The sequence below is a fragment of the Triturus cristatus genome, chromosome 2_1 (assembly GCF_964204655.1).
Source record: "Triturus cristatus chromosome 2_1, aTriCri1.1, whole genome shotgun sequence".
Classification (NCBI taxonomy): Eukaryota; Metazoa; Chordata; class Amphibia; order Caudata; family Salamandridae; genus Triturus; species Triturus cristatus.
Genome location: NC_140581.1, coordinates 383,030,293 through 383,046,940, shown reverse-complemented (window position 1 = coordinate 383,046,940; position 16,648 = coordinate 383,030,293). Strand labels below are relative to the sequence as shown.

Sequence of the window (16,648 nt, the reverse complement as noted above, 5' to 3'; positions counted from 1 at the left end):
AATATTAAGAAGTATTTTGATGGGAATCCTGCTCAGCTCGGTTTGCCAGGGATGATAGAACAGTTATCCTTCTATAGGGACACACATCACCAAGTTTGCTTTCATTTAGACCCCCAGTCCTTTGTCGTAGTTGTATATTTATTGCATCACTGTCAAGATGCATCCCGTATGTACGCGCCGTACCCCCAGCGCATAGCGCTGGGGGTATGGAGCGTACATACGGGGCTGGGGGTATGGCGCGTACATACGGGGGCGCTGGGGGTATGGCGCGTACATACGGGGGCGCTGGGGGTATGGCGCGTACATACGGGGCTGGGGGTAGAGCGCGTACATACGGGGCGCTGGGGGTACGGCGCATACATACGGGGCTGGGGGTACGGCGCGTACATATGGGGGGGCTGGGGCTATGGCACGTACATACGGGGCTGGGGGTACAGCGCGTACATACGGGACGCTGGGGGTACGGCGCCTACATACGGGGTTGGGGGTACGCCGCGTACATACGGGGGGTGGGGGGTATGGTGCGGACGTACGCGGGAGGGGTGGGAGGATGGGGGGGGCCGTACGACTTGTACCCTGGACACAAGTGTACCCGGGGTAGGGGTCGTGTAAAGTTCGCTCCATACGGGACGTTTTCCATACACTTGTGTATTCGGGACGCCGGTACGGATCGGACTTGTGCGCTCGGACTTCAGTTTTACAACTCGTACGTAAAATTGTCCAGGGACGTCTCGTAGACTTTTCACGAGGTCATTCGTATGTATTTTTCACGTACGAATCGTACTTCGCCGTTTGTACGGGACTTGTACGATTCGTACGTAAAAAAATACGGATACGAGTCGGACGGTAAATTTTTTTAACGGATTGGAATCGGCACCATAATGTTGAATATATTGTTACCCATATGGAAATTTCCAGAAGTGGGAACATACTGTAAAGCGCTTCCTATCTGTTATGCGTAAAGTGTTAATGCACATTTGTTTTTTTTTTGTGAACAATGCCTATGTGCCTCAATATTCATGGGAGCCTTCTATTAACATTCTGCATATCCTGAGTTACAACTCTGAAAACAGTGGCTCATAGTCTCCTTCCCCACATAATTAGCTTCGGACTAATTGCCATGCATTGGTTTACTGTTGCCTGTATTTGATCATAATCCTACCCAAAGTAATATGCTGTAACCAGCACTTGTTACCACATCCTTTTAAGTTTCCCACAAAATGTACCAAACCAGCACCAATCCACATCTGCTTTGATGTCTCTTGCGTCTTCTGAATGGATGGCAATGAAAGTGCCTTTAAAATCGAAGTTGATAACAAACATTATTCTACCTTCAAGACCTCATAGATGTCCATTCACACAAACATTTATGAGTACAGGAAGTAGTGATACAAAAGCACTCTTTTACATATTCGTACATGCCTTTGTGAAGCAGCCCCAAAGCGTCCATCTCCCCATTAGTGAATGTGAAACAAAAGCATAGTCCTTTCTATTTGTACTAATTGTGTCTGAATATGATCAGAATATTCCCATTTTATGCAGTTTAGACGTTTTGTGGCTGACTCACAAAGGCACGTAAAAAATACTATCTTAATAGACTTTCCCATACTCTTACATGCCTTTGTGACTAAGCCTCTCAGATTTTCCACCTTATTGTGTAAACCACACTTAACTAGATGACTAATATGAACCCTGAAGTAGACTTTACTTTTTGAAGCCGCTTAACACTATAATGCATACTTCTGTACAGTAAGCAGAGTGGGGGAGGATATTTTTACTTCACTCTCAAATTTAGGGAATAATATTTCAGGTGACTCACCAGAATTTACAAGAAAGAGAGTGATGAGCAATACTATGTAAACACCTTTGCCACAGTGTTTACCTTTGTCTTCTGCTCTAAACATGTAGGCGTGTAAGGTTCCATTTATCATGGCTGATAACATGCTCATTAGATCGCAAACTTGCCTCAGAGTTAAAAGATGTATACTCAAGGGTACATACTTTGCAGATATAAAGCCCCTTTTATCCTTCTTTAGACTAAATGAGGGTTTACAATAAGATTCTAAGTAGAAAATAAAAGAGAGTTTAGGATATTAAGAAAACTGATACTGCAGGAAAGAGATTATAAGAAGAACGTTTCAGAGTAGGAATAAAATACAAGGTATCGTTGCATGAAGCAATGGGAAACTACATAGCTGAAACAATGGTTGAATAGTATTGAAATAGGAAGTAATGTTGCCTGGAATGACCTTGTTATGGATTAATGAAGCTAAGAATGTATGAGAATCCTAAGTCAGGATCCAAAAGGCAAAAAACAGGACAGAACGTTTTTAGTGGGGGAAATGAAGATCTCACCATCTAACGCAAGTTATTCAACTCTGCTGTAGTACTCTCCAATAAAGGAATTCCTGAGACTCCAAATAAGTTTCTTAAACGTTGCTTTATTGAAGAGTTAAGGAACCCACGACAGCTCCAGAGAAACGGCAAGCAGGTAATGACATAAGCTTGAACAGGAATCTAGATCTCTGGAGGCAGAGAACCTAAAGATTCCACTTACATCACAATACAAAATGAGGAAGCTTTATTGATAAAAGGAAGCAAACCAAGCACAACTTGCCACACCTGCATACATTTTCCATAGCTGTTAGGTTCATCCAAAGCAATTGTACTATGTACTGCACCACTAGCATAATCGTCCTTCTCCTGATCAATTAAACTCATAAAGAGTGAAAGAGAACACGCGACCAACTCATCCCCACTGGACAATGATCAAGCATCATCACCAAAGAAGAACATTGTCACTATAATGTTAGTTACACCTACACTTGTACATGCATTTTTGACACAAAGGGCATTGTCATACTCTGTTAAACAACATCATCACACCTGTTCTGCAGACTGCCTACCCTACCATGGCAAATACCCAGATCTAGAAACTTTTATTTTCATTTGAAATACTTGAATGGGTGTCACTATAATATACCGGATTCTGTTGTTTTGCTCAGTATCAGTCTGGAACCTTTGCTTGATGCAGGACAGCAAAAAAGGTTGGGCAAATAGTCATCTAAAAAGCAGACATGATTGAGGAGTTCAACGGGGATCTTTATTATTGACCCTCACTTCCATATTCTGTGTGTTTTATATGTTTATTTATTTGTAGACTCTAGTAAGAGTGCATGTTACACTCTGGGGAGTATTAAGGCGCTTAAATGATCTATAGGCTTTACTGTGTTAAATGCCATGTTTTCAATGCTTTTCTAAAAGTTAGGATCATAGACCGGGCTCCAATTTCTGCTGGATTTTGATTCCAAGGTTTCTGCAGTCTGAAGGCCCCACCTCCACACCTATTGTATTTAAAGTGGGGTGTCTTAAAGATGTTTTTCGAGATGGAGCGAAGATTTCAGGGTGCGGGGGCATATCAGATGAACTTTCCAGATGTGACCTTCAATGCAGTGCCATGAAAGCTCTTGAACATTTTACATGCAGATTAAAATCCAGTGTAGTAATTTGAGGTGTGGGATGGCGGAGACAAATTTCTCCAAATGTATGTGAGATCGGCTGAAATACCGTAGTTGAGACAGGCTTGAATAACAGCTCTGTCAACCATGTATTTTTGAGAGAATATAAATAATAGAATGATGCCGTTTTTCTCTTCCTAGTATGAAAATAATATTAGCAAATGGAGCGGATGGTCCTTATTGTTTTTCCAATGCCTGGTCTTGCACAAACATCACAAAAATAATCTAGAATACTAGATAGACCTTCTTTCTCGGTGACTATTTGTTATTGTTGGCTGCCACCCCAGGAAGAGATGTGCTACAAGTCCCTGAATCAGGTGCTCTCTCTTCGTTACTGCACATCTTTGGTAGGCCTAGAGATCTTCTAATTCTGCCAGTCCAGAAGACTGGAAGCTGCATTGGGGGGAGGACAGGTGCTCTCTGTTTTTTTTTGGCACAACCACATCTACGCACTGTTAGCTGGGAAGCGCAGACCCATTCAATTTCCGTTATCCGTGAATACCGCTTTGAAACCTGCATAACTATCAATTTCAACCGAGTGCAAATAATCCACAGTGTAAAGAAATTCCAGTTTCTTTCTGCTTCGCATTGGGAAAGGACCACGCCGATGCCAATGTCTTCTCCCACTTTTGTGGGAGTTGTTGGCATGAGGCCTTCTGCAGTAGACTGAAATAGGATGAGATTAATTTAAAGTAGACATGACTTTGACAGCACAGGCTAATGAGACCTGCTCTGCCTCAGATAGGAATTTAACTGTAGATCTATCCTATTTATTTAATTGCTATATAATCTTCCACATGTATGTGCTTTGAAGCGGCCGGGCAGTAGTATGAAATCAATACCAATCCACCATAGATACGTAACAAGTGTGACTGGTATTCTATTCTGGTTGTTTATTCCAGTTTTTTTGATTTTTTTATTAGACCCACATCTAATGAGTGTAGGATCGTCCTGCATACTACAGGACTTTACCAATAATCATAGGCAGTGGCTCTTGTTTTCACATGCATAAGATGTTCATATTTGCATGGGAAATGTAAGTGACTCATTCCATAGAAAACGTTGGAAAACATTAGTCATAATGTCAATAATGGCAAATTGAATCGGCCTCGAATGCTAGACGTTTTTGTTCATAGCCCATTGTCCTAGAAGTTACACAGTATCCCAGTGAATCCTTGAATGTTTGGGAAACGGGCTGATTCCTGTAAGCGTCTGAACTGAAACACTAATTCAGTGAGATTGGAAGTGCACGCTAAAATGTAAAATTGATGATCTGTCGTTAGGTTTGCTAAATGAATGCAATGTGATTACGTCTATTGCTGAGACATTAGAGCATGCTTTGTACCTATAAATGTATTAAGCTGTAAGATACTTCACAATTGACACAATATGAATAGTTTGCCTGGCACAGCTAGCAGAAAAACACTACATATCAATGAAGACCACGGAAAATGATGATTTATTTGACAACTGGTTTGACTGTCCACCCAGGAATATCACCAGATGGTCAAAATATTGTTGATCTGTTTTAGTTTGCATCATAGGCTCAGGGCAATATACGTCCACAGGCAAAGTCTGATCAAATATGTTGTTCATTTTATTGTATTTTACAAAAAGGAATAGAATGCACTCCCGCTTGTAAGGGTAGTAGGGCACTCCACAAGAAGCGAAAATATGAAGTCAATAATAAAATGACAATGAAGTCATTGAAATAACTCTAAATAAAGCAAAAACCAAAATGAACTAAAAAAACACACTTAAAATCCTTTAAGGCAGGAAGCAGTAGTCACTATGAACAGAAAATGAAGCACATTCCAGCGTTGGAGGCTGCCGTATGTAAGTATGCTCCATTGTATGGTTTCAGACTCACCAGTCACATTCGCAATTTAATGCAATTTGTCCTGAGTTCTCCTGCTGTCGAACTATGCAGGCCTTCCAATCATTGCATTTAACCTTGTAACTTGGTAGAATTCTATTGCGGCTTCTTTGGGACCGCTAAAAGCTTTGCCCAGCCCAGCACTGGTTTACCATACAACTATTAATGTTCTTGGCACCAATATGAGAACAACACAGTTTCAAAGAGACCTTCAAATCTCACTGAAGCATCTATTAAAAGAATAAAAGAAACAGAAGTATAGCAATTGTTCAGGATAGGAGTATTCTGGAGTACGGCATGAACAGTGCTCTAATGGAGTTACGAACGGTATTGCACATAAGGCTACCATATAGATTCAAAATGGAGGTACCATTTCAGAAGGCAAGAAGTAGGAAAGTGGTATCTTAATCGCTCATTAAATGATAAAAATGAAACACAGTTTCTTACCATGTTTCCCTGGGTAGATAATAAACAATCCTCGCTATTCACAAAGTGCTGGCCACCACTGAATAGTTATACATTGGTCCATGCCTCCACAGGAAGAGCGTATTAAGTTTTGCTAATATCGTTGGTGCCGTTTGGCAAATCTGTACAAAACGTTAAAAAAAAAAAAAAGTCCATCCACTTCGTTTCCTTCATGGAAAGATTTGCACTGATCTGTTGAGCAGGGGCCAAGAAAAAGGCAGGTTCCCAAAAGTGTGATTTCCCATGTTAAATCTCATAGGATACTTTGCTCTCTGATACAGAATATACGGCTGAACGTAATGACACCAAATTTGGCACACAGTTAAAACTGTACTTCCAAAGCATGCTTTTGTCATTTGTTGTAATGCCATTCAGCTGTTTTGGAAAAATTAAAAGAGGGATTTATTTTGGACATGAAGGGGTTAAAAGGTTAGGTATAGCTGGACTTTCGGTGTAAAGATCTGCTTTGGTTAGCCAAATTAAACGCGGCTAGTCAATCCTGATTAGAAGGCCACAAATTAACAGTATGTTGTGGCATGCATTTCAGGTCATAGGGACATGGTTACTGTGCCCTGGAAATGAATTAAAATATATATAAGGGACAGGATGTGCACACCCTGACCCAGTGGCATGTGCGGGGTTCCCATAGGGTCCACTCATATTTGATTTGCTGGCCACAACATGGACAATATGTTGTGGCAGCCATTATTGAAATGTGTTGTAGTCAATGCAAAGTTTGAGGGTCACAAAAACGAGCACATATAAAGAGTGATAACAGATTTGTGAAATTATACGTATTTTACATGTTTAAGAGAAAACTGTTTTTCACGATTGTCTCATAGTCTTTATGGAAGGTGCTCCGAAGCTTAAATGAGAGCACATTTTCTATAACGTCCCTCCATCTTCCTCATCCATGTGAGAATAAGGTCAGATATCAATTATCAGTAAAACTCGTACTTCCAACAGCACCAGCAGCCTGGCAGTTGACTCCCCAGTGTTCTGTTTAGCTATACCCCAGTGTGAGCAAATAGAGTGCTAACATCCTGGATTTATGACAGAAGTGAAGCACACCTGAATACCAACCCGATGTAATCAAAGTTGTAAGACTGAAAGCATTGCCTTTAGAGATTAAACAAATGAGGGGTCTCATTATGTCATAAAAATTATGGCTAGTGTTCTAGAAAGCTAAAACGAGGACACAGTTTCTATGAGATCTCAAACATCTTTCTCATCCAGTTCCGTAAAACATTCTGACATGTCGAGTGAAACATGCTATTCCAGCACCTGTCTGTCAGTTAACACCCTAATCAACTGTTGTGTCCGCACAGATTTTAAATTAGCAACTAGAGCGGTAACATTTTGTGTTCAAGAAAAAAGGGAGGAACCCCTGAACACCGTTTTGGAGGAATAGGAGCTGTTGAATTTAAAGCCTTTCATGAGGAGCAAGCAAAAGTAAATGAGCAATGAGATGTAATGCACTTATAAATATAGTGGATTAAAAATGGGAAGGAGTGTATGGTTTTTTTGCAATGTCGGGCATAATGTATTTGTAAAGGGTCTGAGAATAGTTAGAGTGACATCTGCATAAGTCCAGCACCCCCTTTCCACATACCAGTTTTCTCAGTCACTTAACAGCTACCTAATTTCAAAATAGTAACATTTTGTTAGAAACAGGCTTATGATTATTCACTGAAAAAAACATGGTTAAAGTCACTTTGGAATTAGGTTATGGAGACACACAAGCTAATGTAAGAAAATAAACTAAAAAACAATTAAATACGCCAGTTATAGTTTAGTGAATTGACTATAACTTGCATCCCATCATGCACTGCTTATGGCTTCACATATTACATAACTCATGACAGACGGTCTGCGTCAGGACTTGGACTCAGTGTGTAGGCTCCGTCAAGGCCCTGCTCCCAACCCTCCAACAGCATCCAACCTCGACTGCATGCAATTTTCAGACATACATTGGACAAGTTTGACCCAGGGCTTTGCTCCACCCCAACATAAGCAGCCCACCTGCACTATGCACAGACCTTGCACATACACAGTGGATGTTATCTGCAAGGCCTGGTGTCACACCAGACTCTGCATCCAATATGGGTTGGATGGTAAGCTTGCACTAGGTCCACACCCTGCGTCCAACCCTCTATATATACCAACTCCAGCTTTGCATGGCCTTTGGCCATGAACAACAGGGCTTTGCCTAAAGGCATCGACTGCGGCAGGGCCTACACTCGCCGCTCCAAGACCATCTAACACCCTAGTTCCTCAACCTTCAGCCCTTCACAGCAAAGATTGACCAAAGGATCTGTTGTTCAACAATGTGCAGCTGACTGCTCTCCTTAAGTGACATCCGAAATCGAAACTTGTTTTTAAATTTAAACACCGTGCCTGCCTTATGCGCCTAGGAGTCAGGGTATGGTCGATCTCAATGTGCCCTTTCAAGGTTTTTTGCAGGACTCAGGGGTCGAGCACCCAAATCCTGCATGGCTGACACTATAATTTCTTCATCTTTTACGAAACTTTACATGGAGAGGCTACTTTCTCCAGATACCCAAGCCCCATTAGGTTGCCAAGCCCATAATGCAGTCAGCCTTCGCCTTGTGCACAGCTCTTTTATGGAGAGGCTACTCCCTGCAGACACCCAAGCCCCATTAGGTAGCAAAGCTCCTACTACATACACTATTCACCCTGTGCACAACTTGTCACACGCAGCCTTCTCCCTGCAGACACCCACGTGTCCAAGGCCCTAATATGCACAGACTTTGCCGTGTGAACAGCTCTTCATGGAGAGCCCACGCTTCTAGACACCCAAGCCCCATCAGGTAGCCAAACACCTACCACACACCGTTTGCCCTGTACACAGCTCTTTATAGACAGTCCTCTCCCTCCAGACACATTTGGTGACCAAGCCCCTCCTACGCACACTTTCCCCTACACAGAATTATGCTATATCCACAAAGCTCTCTATGCGCTGGCACACTTTGTGCACCCTTGTGCCAATGTAAATACACTTGTACTGTAGTGCAAGGGTGTTTGCATTGTAGAGAGGATATTTTTCTGTGCAGGAAGGGGCCCTCTATGTAGGTGTACTACAGAATGTAGTGTCCATGCAAAGAGAATAAAAACAAAGAGAAATAAAAAAATTGTCCTCCTTATGCCAGCGTCAGGTAGGTGCACAAATTTGGTACAAATCCATCTGTACAATTACTTGTAGAGCTGGTTTGCAATAAAATCTATGGACGGATGCATGGGAATGGCCATACAACACCCATGGAACACCTTGATGCAAAGCGCATTGCACTACATTCAATTTCTTTTGCTTATAAGCCAACACAAATAAGTTTATAAATCCCGACATGAATTTTATGTCTCGTCTGCATTAAAAAAATCATACAAACCTAAAGCAAAGGTAGAAATCTATTGTTAGAAGTGTTTTGGTTTTAATTACACTTATAACAAAGACTCACCTTCTTTTATTATCTATAGACAACTGTAGCATGATAAACTAACATAAAGAAACACACTTGACAAACATCATTACATTTTTCTATCGCCAAACCAGAAAAAGCAGTTTAAAAAGAACCTTTTTTTAAAGATTTGTAAAAAAATGTTTTAAATTGTTTGGGTAGTTTTGCATTTTTTTTAGGGTTCAACTTGAAAAGCAAAAATAGGACAGGTGAATTGAGAGAGAGAGAGACACTGGTTCTCCAACATCAACTTGCCCTTCGCTGATCTGCTTTGCTCTCCAGCGTAAACAATCTTGCTTCACCTCCTGCAGTAAGTGACCATCTCCTGGTACGCAGGCTTTAGGTCCGACTGTCACTGCCGCACTTCAGTGGGGTTCTGGATCTCTTAGGCCAGTGAAGGGCCCTGGTGTGAAGGTGGACACCTCCTGCGCATCCCGTCCCATCTCAGCTCTGGCAAGCTGTTTGGGGCTCACTGGCCGTGCATACTTCCACATACCAGAATTACCATGCACATGTTTTTGAAGTCCGTCTAGAGAACTGCATTGTGCAGATGGTGCAGATGACCTGTTTAGAGGAGACTTTCTTCTCTCCTGATGATAGAGTATAAAATTCTCATCCATTTTAGTCACGAATGAATTCAAGTTGAAGATCCTGTAACCACACTATCAGACATCGCCAGCAGCTTTTGGGATTCACACATTGGTTTTGTTTGTTTTGGAGCTTGGTATCGATTTAAAGGGCATTTTAACAAGGGCTTTATCTCCGCTTTTTTGGCTTTAAAAGCCAAAAAAGCGGAGATAAAACTATCGCCCTATTTACAAGAGGGTGCTAACATGCATAATCGCATGTTAGCACCCTTTTTCCCGACGCCTCCCTTTGCATCGCTAATGAGATGCAAAGTGGGCGTCACTGGGCAGTATAGCCTTGCAAATATCGCTGATGTGCACATCGCGAAATTTACAAGGCTGCCCCAGCATTCTAGCAGACGTTAGTTTTTGGAGAAAACCGCTGTTTTCTCCAAAAACTAACGTCTGCTAAAATCCTGACTTGCCCATCCCTAACATAGGGGGGGGGGGATTATGCTGCTACGACCACAGGGTCGAATCAGCAAGGTTATCGCCCTTTTGCAGGGAACATCGCTGGAAAACCAGCGATGTTCCCTGCAAAACGGCGATTACCCCGGCTATCTCTGGAATTTTTTATCGCCTTGGAGCAACGCGTTGTTGATAACGCGCTACCAGGGCGATACATTCCAGAGATAGACGGCGATGAATAACAAAGCGCTAAGCGCGCTTTGCGTTATTCATCGCCGTTCCTTGCTGATGTGCCCCCATGTTACAATATAAAGGTGGGATTCACGAGCACTCTTTGGTTGTTTTCAAAGAGGATTCCTCTTTGAACAGATGTTATTATAGGTCACATATTCTTTGTTGGTGAAAGCAGGCCACAGTGTGCATGCTGCACTAAACAATGACATTATATTAGGTGCAATGTTGACAGAGTTTGTAGACTCACGAGTTTTTGCCGTTAAGCTGTTATATTACTTGTGCTGATGGGTTTCTTTATAAAATCTTGTATTTTAGTCACCCCTGAGGAAGGGAATGATCCCGGAATGCATTACGGTATATTTTAATGATATCGTGACGTGGTATTTTGAGCTCTCTCGTGCTGCTGTGAAAAGTCTGGAAAGGCAATTTCAAATTCAAAGCATAAGATATATAATTATGGAAACTTTGAGATTATTAAATGGGGAAAATTTTGATTAAAAAGATTAAAATGTGATAAACTGGTTAAGACTATGGATTCATTGATTCATGTATGTATGTGGCTGTGCAGCTTGTTTGGGACCTGACGAGGCTCCTTTTATTAAATGTTTGAAAACGCGCACAGATGGAGCGTGTATCAAGTTTGCACACCCTAAACGCCCTTGAGCATCCTTAAAAGTTGGATTACACTTTTGTGCATTCTACCACCTCTGATTTGCAGAGTATAAAATTGCCATACGTGGGACTACTTGGTGGCTTTTGGAGTCTCTGGCTTCCGCTCCTTCATGTTTTCCTCTCTCTCCACAGCTGAAGTCATGGTTGAACCGTCCACAAAAGTGCAAAAAATGCAAAAACTAGTTCAAGGCTGCAGCACAAAATGTGATTACACCAGAATGCCAAACCACAGCAAAGGGTGGGCACTTCCTGTAAATGACTAGACAGTGACTTTAACTAATCAGATATTTTTCATGTGTTTGTGATAGAATTCAGAGTGCTCCCAAAACTGAGACGACTTCACAAAAAGACTCAAGGGAGTCTCATTAATTGACCCAATTAGAAACGCTCTAGGCTCAAACTTAAATACTAAACACTCTTTAATACTAAACACAACACTATTTTTTTTTGTGGTCCTACAGTATTTCTGTGGGATCTGGAACAGGAAGTAAAACCCACACAGAACGCCCGCTGGGTCCTCCAATGGTTGGACGGTCCCGTGGGAGTGCCACAGGTGTACTGCGGAAGCATAGAAAGCGAAAAAAATACAGTTAATCACTCATGACCCGTTCAATGACATCATTGATGGCATCATCCAATGAATGTGACAGTTGGCTAACTTGAAGGTATTTAGTGAGCTACATCTTGGCCTCATCACCTATAGCCTCTGTACTGCTAATGAGTGTAAGCTTTTCCAACCTGCTTGTCCTCGTATTGGGTGTCTGAAGGGAGTGAGCTCTCTGTTAATGGGTGAATAGTTGAGCACAGAGTCTAGCAGGAACATACCAACCTTTGTCTGGGTGGTTGCCACTAGAGGCCAGCTACTCGTGAAGGGTATGGAACAGGGCAAAGGCTTTGTGTTGTTGGTTCTTTGCCACTTAATGGGACTATTGTGCTATTAATTACCATTACAAGATAGTTGCTGATAAATCCTATTTGGTATTTGTTGTTTGAAGTTAATTGGAAAATACTTCTATTGTGAACCTCAATTCAGTACAGTGTTGTGAGTTGCAGAATACATCACACACCTTTTGACCACCCGTGACATCACAAGGTTAACCCCTTATTCCTCCCTTCATCCCTCAGCAGGCTCCCATGTGTTGCCTTCGGTCTATGGGAAATACATGGAGTGGAAAGTTCATCATGGCCCCATGTACCAATGGCAGCAAGGTCAGAGCTTGAGGCATCATTGGGCAATCCAGGGGGTTGCAGCTTCTACCCTTGGTTATTCCTAATTTAGACTTAATGCCATAAAAGACCATGCATCTAGCTTAACTCATCCCAGGCTGTGCTAGATAACAGCAACAACACGTGCACTCATTGGCCATGGGCTCCTGTACTGGCAGAAGACTGTCTCGCCAAGGTAAAATAACATTTTAAAAAACGTTCTTCTATCTAGATAAATGGAACATATGGCCTAAAGCTGGCTGTTCCACACGTTGAAATCATTCAGACTTGGCAAGCGTCCTTTTGATGACAGTAGGCCACATTATTGTAAGAAAGCTAAATACATTTGTGTGAAAAATATATTTATGGAAATTGCATGCCAGTAGTACGATGTTATGGTTGCCCAGCAGCATGAGATCATTCATGGTTGTAAAAAGGAGGACAGCAGCTTTATTTAAGGCAACAGATTTGAAACAAAAACATGTTTGACATCAAACCCTTTCCTCAGTCCCCCTGCCTTGATTCAACAAGTGACTCGCTCCCCTCTCTGTTTGGCGCGCGAGAGATGAGAACTGAAGACGACAAAATGACGTCTCAGCTGGATTGGTTTCGGTGTCTGGAATGGGCCATAGAGTAAAGTCAAAGTTTACTCGCAAGCCTTTCCTGTGGATGGCGGTCCTGTGCATGTCAGGATAAGGTTACAGTGCAACTAAAGAGTTTTATTTGGGATGCTTCTCTCCTAACTATAAAAGTGATCAAGTACATTCAAGAAAACGCTCCTTGAAGTGTGCGCCCGCGGCATTATTCGTCGATGGCTGTGATCGCCCTTTCATCAGAGCATTATTGGGCATGCCATGCTATCCAGGCGGATACAACTTTCTCTGAAAGGTTCAGAGGGTCAACTTACATTGCAATGAGCCCAGTAGCGGCAAGTGCGGAGAGGGCGGAGTGGAGGGGGCATAGGGGTCGGGGGGGCCGCAAAAGAAAAACAAAAATAATTTTTAAAGCGTGCCTGTGTTGCGCTCTTCTGCTCGCAGGCGCAGGCTCCCAGACTGCCCTGCGGCCAATCCTGAAGCTGCTCTCATGCAGGAGAGCAGCTTCAGGACTGCCCTGAGCACCCCCGATTTGTGCTCCCAGACAGACTGGGAGCCTGTGCCTGCTCTCTCCAACACAACAATGCAGCAGCGTTGGAGAGAGCTTCAACGCGCATGCTGGTTTGGCTTCCATGAGACGGCAGGCCAGACCGTCATGCGCACGGAAGGCAGTGGACTACCACTCTTGCTGTCATCCCCCTGGTTCCGCCCTCACGACTTGGCAGGAAAGGAAAAATAAAATAAGAAAACGCGTTTATTATCGTTTTATTTTTCCTTTCCTGGCGTTTTCCTGGGGGGAGCGACGCACTCCCGCCATAGTGAAAAGAGCCGCCGCTGAATGAGCCCTGTGAACATGAGGACCACATTGCTGTTCCCTAATCATGTGGAATGGCTCACAAACCAGAATGAATGGTGCTCTTGTCCTAAGAGATTGGCTTGCTGGAGGAGATCTGCGTGCCTGGTATGACTTGTGACTCAGTGATATCTAAACGATCGTGACTACATCCATCAGTCGGTGTCTAGAGCGACTGGTGTTCCTCATCTTCCAGTTCAGTCAGTATTGTGAGATGGCCTTCAGTATGGAAGGCTGCAGAGAGATGCAGCTGTAAGAACTCACCGTCTTTGCACACCCTTGCTTCCTGACCTGCAATGCGAGAGATGCTACCGTACGGCATGGGTGACCCATTACAGATTTTCTTGATAAGCACCAACTACGAATAAACATTGCCAATAAGATTCTTTATATGTAGAGACATCTCATTAGGCTATGGTAAAAATCTGGCAAGGCTTTGGGGCTTGTGGCGCTAAATAGGACACTCTTGTTATAGTGTGATATGTTGGGCAAAACCCAAACAGTTTCTCGATGGCAACCAAGGAGCAACCAAGGAGGACACATGCTAGGATGGTGGATAAGGATAATGTTAACACAAGTAGATCTACACCTCTTCTATTTCATCTGTGCAGAGAACTCTGCCACAGTGACAGAGATCCCTGAACATCTGGGTGGACATATTACCGTGAATGTAGCAGGGAACCGGTAAGTGATTATATAATGGGAACTGATTACTACTAAATGGTTTAGGGAATTTAATGAGAGGTTTTGAAGGAACATGCTAATACAAAACACACACCAGCAAAAGAGTAGGACAATTACAATTCACAAAACAGCCTTCTAAAGTTACTACAGCCATATAGTTGCCACAATAGGCCCAAATGTACTCCAGGCCAGCCTTGAAGTAAGCCAAGCACCACACATGGTCACCCTCTACACACTCCCATGGAAAACAGTGGAGGCAGGCATTAAAATGGCACACCATAGAAAATCCTAAATTAATGGAATCAGATTAGTTTGACAGCCAGCATGATATATATATATATATATATATATATATATATATATATATATATATATATATATATAGAGAGAGAGAGAGAGAGAGAGAGATAGATAGATGTATATGTAGTGCAGAGAACTCTGGGTAGTTCCCAAGTTTAGGTGGAGAACAGCTCCTGTGTAGAACACCCTACAACACCAGTGACACTCTGAATCTGCTCATCTCAAATGTCTACTGCTCCAGCAAAGTTTTTAAGCATGGGATTTGCACAGTGCAATCCATGCTGGGTTAGAAAGGGACCGATTCTTTTGCAATTTCTACAGCAAAGTCTTAAAGCGTAGGATTAGCACAGTGCCAGCCACACTGAGCTTTAAAATGACAAAACCCTTTACCACTCCATGCACAGTATTACAGCTTTGAATTAGTAAAATAACATCCAAGTAAACCTCAAATGAATAATAGCAACCTCTGATACGTGTTTTGCTGTTATTATAGCTCTTAAGAGAGGTTTAGCTTTGTCCAGCTACAAGGGACCACTCATGATAAGTCAAAACAATACCCTTAGAGCCTTTTGTCACTTTACAGCTCCCTGCTTCTTTTTTGCATAGGTTATGTGACTCTAAGCCTGTAAGCCTGAAACAGTATGTGTGTATATATATATATATATATATATATATATATATATATATATATATATATTCCACAATTGTAGCTCCACAGAGATTCGTATCCACGAAGAATGGAAGCCACGCAAATCCAAAGTAAGGCACAGTTATTTTATTTTATTTAGAGCCGAGTTTCACCAATCTGACGCGTTTCGGGCATCCGCCCTTGCTCACAGTCAGTTAGTAAAAATGAAGCCCATTAAGTACCCAAAGGTTTACAATTGGTTGCATTTTTTTCTTTTTCTCAGCACCACGTGACATTCAAAAAGTGATGACATACTTCTCAGTTTGAAATCCGCATAGTCTGTTTTCCAAACATTTTTACAAAACCCCAAGTGTTTATGTTTTGTATATTGGTTAAAATCCAAGAACCATAAAACATGCGCTAAATGCATGACTTTAAGTATATATAATCCAAAATATTGAAGCATGTATATATTTACATAATTTTTCGCATATAATGCTAAAATCCTACTTAATGTGTTTAAGACCGTTGTTATATTAGTATCCATATCAATATATATATATATATATTATCTACTGGCGGTTGCCAGTAGATAGTTATAGTTACAACCTAGTTTCCATAGGAAATCGCAAAATTCTATTTTGAATAACTTTGGCGCCGGTTGACGAATCCTCGCGAAATTTTCAAAACTAATGGGGCGCTCCGCTCAGCTCCTACCCTGAAAGTCTCGGGGTGATTCGTCAAGCGGGGGCCGAGAAAAAAGGGGGGTCCCAAAACGCGTTTTCCCCATGTTATTTTCCATAGGACCTTTAGACACAGCTACAGCCCGAACGGCTGAACAGAATTACGTGAAATTTGGCAGAGAGGTAGCCATAAGGTCAAGGAAGTGCCTTTTGCAGGTCTGGTGTAAATCTGTTCAGTATTTCCTGAGAAAATAGCATTTAAAAGCATATCAATATCTATACGCGCGCACCGTGCGCGCACTGTGCGCGCACCCTGCCGAGCGCGAGCGCAATTCTGATTGGTTGTTAGATGTCGGTAAACATTCGAATCGGTCGAAACCAGGAAGTGTCGGCCGCCATTTTGTCTCTCGCAGTCTGAGGGGGTGA

The 16,648-nt window shown here is 42.3% G+C and overlaps 1 protein-coding gene across 3 annotated transcripts in view; it reads left to right on the top strand.

The window, feature by feature from the left end:
* Nucleotides 1-16,648, top strand: part of LOC146865348 (3',5'-cyclic-AMP phosphodiesterase 4D) — a 1,349,871-nt gene that overhangs the window by 1,150,317 nt on the left and 182,906 nt on the right. The gene's annotated exons all lie outside the window — the stretch shown is intronic.